A 6000-nucleotide genomic window follows, 5' to 3' on the forward strand; every position below is an offset into this window, starting at 1 on the left:
TGGTGTTGATCCCTAAGAATGTTGGCAGAGTTGTGAGCTTTGGGATGACTGCTGCTGCTCCTCCACTGGGTCCTGGCCCTGGCTGGGTCTCTGTCTCTGGCAGGTACGTTTAACAACACTGTGATCTCACATGCCTATCTCATATCAGACAACCCTAATTCCCCCACAGAAATGTAACACTATAGATCCCTGCTCTGGAGCTCAGGCCAACCCAGAGTCTCTCTCTCTCTCTCTCTCTCTCTCTCTCTCTCTCTCTCTCTCTCTCTCTCTCTCTCTCTCTCTCTCTCTCTCTCTCTCTCTCCACGCACGCACGCACGCACACACACACACACACACACACACACACACACACACACACACACACACACACACACACACACACACACACACACACACACACACACACACACACACACACACACACACACACACACACACACACACACACAGATTAAAGCACACACACACCTGCAGCGTCCCAAGCTGTCTGGGCTTCCTGGGAAGCCTGTTCCTCTGCAAGCTTAGTCATGATATCATAGAAGATATATTTACATCTGGGATTTATAGGCAGAGGGCTGTTATTAATGCCAGGGCGCACTTTACTCTGTTCGTGTTCAGACCTGTATTGTGATAGTAAAGCCCGACTCACTGGGAACTTCCAGTCTGCTGTGTGTGTGTTGGTCTTTGATACAGTGCAGATGTATCAAAAAACTGAAACTTACAGTATAAAGAACCCCCTCCTCACTTAACATGTATCTTCTAAACAAGAAGTTACTGGAGCAATGAATAATGTAATGCCACTGAGGGGAAAATCCACCCAGCCAAGAAATATTCTTATTAGTGATTGAAAATGGGACCAATGTGTCAGAAACACTGTGCTTTGAACTGACAGGGCCTAATGAGTTTCCCACAAATAGCGTCCTCTCTGGCCCGTCACACACAACGTGGGCCCAGACACCTGTTGAAAGACTCTTTGGTTGTGGTCTGCAGAAGGGAGACGGTTTGGCCCGTGGCGTCGGGATAGTTACATACTTCAGAGCTCCAGCCTCTCCTCTCCAGTGGAGATGGTGGCCTGTAGGGGCCAGGGTGAGGAGAGGCAAACACAGCGGGTCCTTTGTGGTTTCGGGGGTCCCTGGCAGAGAGAGTAGAAATGATATTGGACAGCTCGCCTGGGGGAATGCAACTGGGACAGGGCTGGACAGGGGCCGAGCCCAACGCCTCGCCTCCACTGAGCCGCTTAAAATGGGCCCGTTGCTCCCAACCACTTGGCATGGGGCCACAAAACTGCAGAGTCACTCCTATGGCTCCACACAGGACGCCCGGGCACAACCACAACAGCTCAGAGAAAAGGAGGGAGGGAGGGAAGGAAGGAAGGAAGGCATGAGGGAATCAAAGAGGAAGAGGGAAACTGTGGAGGGATGAGGTGTCTCATTATCTAAGTGTGTATCATAAAGCTGGTGTTCATGTACAGACCTATGATTACACTAGCTATACACGTGGTAAACAATAATCAGCAGACACTATTGTCCTAACAGCACACTTGTAAGCAGTGAATGAGTTCTAGGTAATAAAACATGACATTTTATAGAACGTAGAAAGCACCTCAAGGTTAAAAATCATGACTGAAGATATATGCGCTAAGTTGTTTACAATGAGCACATAACCGTTTTTTATTGCGGCCTTTCTGAATAGAGCTCATTATGAGTGCTCCCTCCAGTTCAGCCACAGGATCTAGTTCTGCATAATCCCAGTCAGAAAAATACAAGGAAGGCATCACATGAGCTGCATCTGATTCTCCCCTGGTCCTTGTGTTTCTGTGGCTGGCACTTTCTCAGAAATCTAATGGACGGAAGCCAGCAGTGGGAGACATGTTTTGCCTCACAATTCCTATTGACTCTAGGGTTTTCAGCTGGCCTGATCAATGTTGGCTCCCATCCGTATATAGGCAATCAAATCACAACATATTGACAACCTTGTTTGTTCGTTTTTTCCCCTCTGCCTGCAGCCAATTGCTGGTCCGTTCACTGTGACGAAAGTGGCAAAACTGCAAAAACAAAGTCTCCAAAATAAAGATGAGAACATTTTGAAAGTGAAGCTGCTCAACTAGTTCCAGAAAATCTTTTTGAAGTGCTGAGAGACATTCATTTTTAGTACCGGAATGAAAGCAGCCTGAGTTTTCCTCTCTTTGGACTGGTCTGGGGGCTATCTGGAGAGCAGTACACAATGTTGTGGCGTGGCCTGTCCACATGAATCCTCTGCGTACCTATTCAGCTCTGCTTTTCACAGACACTGTGGTTCCCTCCACTGGCCCCTTGCACACACATCAGCGCCCAGGCTTTCTGCTACAGCACATACATCCCAAACAGTTAGACTCAGCCTCCACGCTGAGCAATCTGTAACTTTACATCTAGCTCAAACCTCACAAACCTCACAAACATAATCAGAGGTTAGAAATCAAAGGGACTTCCAGAGTACTTGTCTATATACCATATTTTTCAGTTTGTTGTAACTTCATATTTGTTATGAGCTTAATGCATCTGTGTAATTGACATCGCATGAGTTTGTTATTTAATCATTTATTGGCCGGGAGCAGAATTTCACAGAGTGAGGATTCGTCTGGGGTGGTTGCATGGTGATGAACTCACATGGAACTGGACTGAATGAGTGGAAACTAATGCAAATCTAAACCACACCATCGCATCAGGGACCGAGGTGACTTCGGAGATGACACTTTGACCAGAGCACCTTATTGGTCTCCCTTCTGTCTATCTCACAGTCTGTCTCTGGTTTCCATGTCTGTCTATTGAACGAGTATAGAAAGAGCAGGATTTTTTGTATTGTAAAAAATAAATCATATATCTTACTAAAAAAACAAAACAAAGAGAAGAATGAATGAGCAGTCCAGTCACCACCAAAGTCAGTATTAATTGAATTTGAAGGACCACCACCCTCGTATTTGTCTCTGGATGCCCCCCCCCCCTTCTCTTTTCTCCTCTCTGAATCGGCATTAGCCCTATGATGTAAAGCCCACAATAGTAATCTTCAGTTCATTTCCTACTACAGTTCTCCACGAAGAGGGCATTCGAGGGTCAAGTGGTCAGTCCCCAAGCCAAAGTTTTCACAAGTCCCTCTTTGATGTCTTTGATGACCAGCGAGTAACAAAGACAACCGTATCCATGACCACCAGCAGTGAATGAGAAAGAATGCAACCAGTTGCCATAGATGTAATCTCCTGGTTCATGTCAAGGTCAGCAGACTGCCTTGACTTCCCTAACATGGAAAAACAGTCTTGCTAGTTTTGCTAATATACACAAATTGGAACATAGAATTAAAACAATGAAGATGTGGAAACACTAAACAGACAGTAATAGTTTCCAAACCTTCTTGATAAAATGACACTGCATACTGTTGATCAGATTACATCATTCCTTGTTGAACAGTGTAGCCTAATCAGTATTGGATGAATGTAAAGATTGAAGTGCAGGGGGGGAAACAAGTGGAGTACATTATGTTAGTATAAAGCCAGTCATTCAGTCCTGTTGGACAAGTACCAGTCAGTGCATGTGAAGGGCCTCACATGCCTCCATCGCACCACTAACACTGACGCACAACACTGAGAGGGCGAGATACACATTTCAGGACAAGTGGAGACAAAAGTAATGCAAAAGCAACGGTCTCCAAATGTCACAGAGTTTTGAGTTGAATTTTGTGATAGTTACCGGAATTGTGCGACCCTTAAGTCAGTCTGTCGGTCTGAGGCCTGACTGCCAGTCTGTCTGTCTGAGACCTGGCTGTGGGGTTCAAAAAGGTCAAGTCTGAACCTGAAGGAAATGCTCCTCCAGTTCATTAAAAGTACCATAAAATGTCCCCCAGTAAAACGTCCTGCGGCGTGAGGGAGACGTGGGCCTAGAAAGAGCCCTTTCTTCTCCTCCTGTGACCCCGCTGACTCCTGGTGGGGCCAGGACATGGAGGCTGTGGGAATGTACTCAGGGAGCCTTCCCACTAGGGACCTCAGTTTGAGTGAGAAACACAGATTCCAACACACACAGCCTCTCTCTCTAGTGCCATGGTCATGAGGGGGCTGTAGTGGGTACAGTATGTGTGTCCGAGGAACAGTTAATTATGTCAACTTCACTCTCTCTCATGCCCCGGCCCAGACCTCCATCAGACCACAGAGAAACAAGATCCTGGGACTCAAGACCCAGACCTCTCCAGGCCTGGATGACACCCATTGTAACGGCAGATCTCCTCTTCGTCTGAAGAGGAGTAAGGATCAGACCAAGATGCAGTGTGATAAGTGTTCATGATGATTTATTAAAAACGAACTGAACACTGAAATACAAAACAATAAACGATGTGATGAAAACGAAAACCGAAACATTACCGTGTGGTGACAAACACTCACACGGAAACAAACACCCACAAACCGACAGTGAAACACAGACTACCTAAGTATGATTCTCAATCAGAGACAACTAACGATACCTGCCTCTGATTGAGAACCATACTATGTTGAACACAAAAACCAACATAGAAAAACAAACATAGACTGCCCACCCCAACTCACGCCCTGACCATACTAAATAAAGACAAAACAAATGAAATAAAGGTCAGAACGTAACAGTACCCCCCCCCCAAAGGTGCGGACTCTGGCCGCAAAATCTGAACCTATAGGGGGGGGGCCTGGGTGGGCGTCTGTCCGCGGTGGCGGCTCTGGCGCGGGACGTGGACTCCACTTCACCATAGTTTTAGTGCGCCTCTTAGCCCGCCTCCGTGGCCTCTTTAGAGCGGCGACCCTCGCCGCCGACCTTGGACTGGGGACCCATGCCACAGGTCCTGAGACTCCAGCCGCGCCGGACAGGCGGGAGACTCCGGCAGCTCCAGAGTGAAGGGCGATTCCAGCATCGCCGACGTGACAGGCGGCTCTGACAGCTCCTGGCTGGCTGACGGCTCTGGCAGGTCCTGGCTGGCTGGCGGCTCTGGTGGCTCCTGGCTGACTGGCGGCTCTGGCGGCTCTTGGCTGACTGGCGGCTCTGGCGGCTCCTGGCTGACTGGCGGCTCTGGCGGCTCCTGGCTGACTGGCGGCTCCTGGCTGACTGGTGGGTCTGGCGGCTGCTGGCTGACTGGGGGCTCTGGCGGCTCCTGGCTGACTCAGGGCTCTGGTGGCTCAGGACAGACTGGCGGCTCTAGCAGCTCAGGACAGACGGGAGACTCTAGCAGCTCAGGACAGACAGGAGAATCTAGCAGCTCAGGACAGACGGGAGACTCTAGCAGCTCAGGACAAGAGGAAGGCTCTGGCAGTGCTGGACAGGCGGAAGCACCTGCAGGCAGAAGAAGGAGAGACAGCCTGGTGCGGGGGGCTGCCACAGGAGGGCTGGTGTGTGGAGGTGGCATTGGATAGACCGGACCGTACAGGTGCACTGGAGCTCTTGAGCACCGAGCCTGCCCAACCTTACCTGGTTGAATGCTCCCGGTAGCCAGGCCAGTACAGCGAGGTGGAATAGCCCGCATTGGGCTGTACTGGCAAACCGGGGACACCATGCGTAAGGCTGGTGCCATGTACGCCGGCCCGAGGAGACGCACTGGAGACCAGATGCGTAAAGCCGGCTTCATGGCACCTGGCTCGATGCACACTCTAGCCCGGCCGATACGAGGAGATGGAATGTACCGCACCGGGCTATGCACACGCTCTGGGGAAACTGTGCGCTCCACCGCATAACACAGTGCCTGCCCTGTCCCTCTCTCTCTCCGGTAAGCACGGGAAGTTGGCGCAGGTCTCCTACCTGGCTTCAACACACTACCCGTGTGCTCCCCGCCAATACATTTTTGGGGCTGCCTCTCGGGCTTCCAGCCGCGCTGCCGTACTGCCGTGCTGACTCCTCATACCAGTGCCTCTCTGCCTTCACTGCCTCCAGCTCTGCCTTGGGACGGCGATATTCCCCTGGCTGTGCCCAGGGTCCTTTACCGTCCATAATCTCCTCCCAAGTTCAGGAGTCTTGT

This window comes from Oncorhynchus gorbuscha, linkage group LG26 (assembly GCF_021184085.1).
Source record: "Oncorhynchus gorbuscha isolate QuinsamMale2020 ecotype Even-year linkage group LG26, OgorEven_v1.0, whole genome shotgun sequence".
NCBI classification, from domain to species: Eukaryota; Metazoa; Chordata; class Actinopteri; order Salmoniformes; family Salmonidae; genus Oncorhynchus; species Oncorhynchus gorbuscha.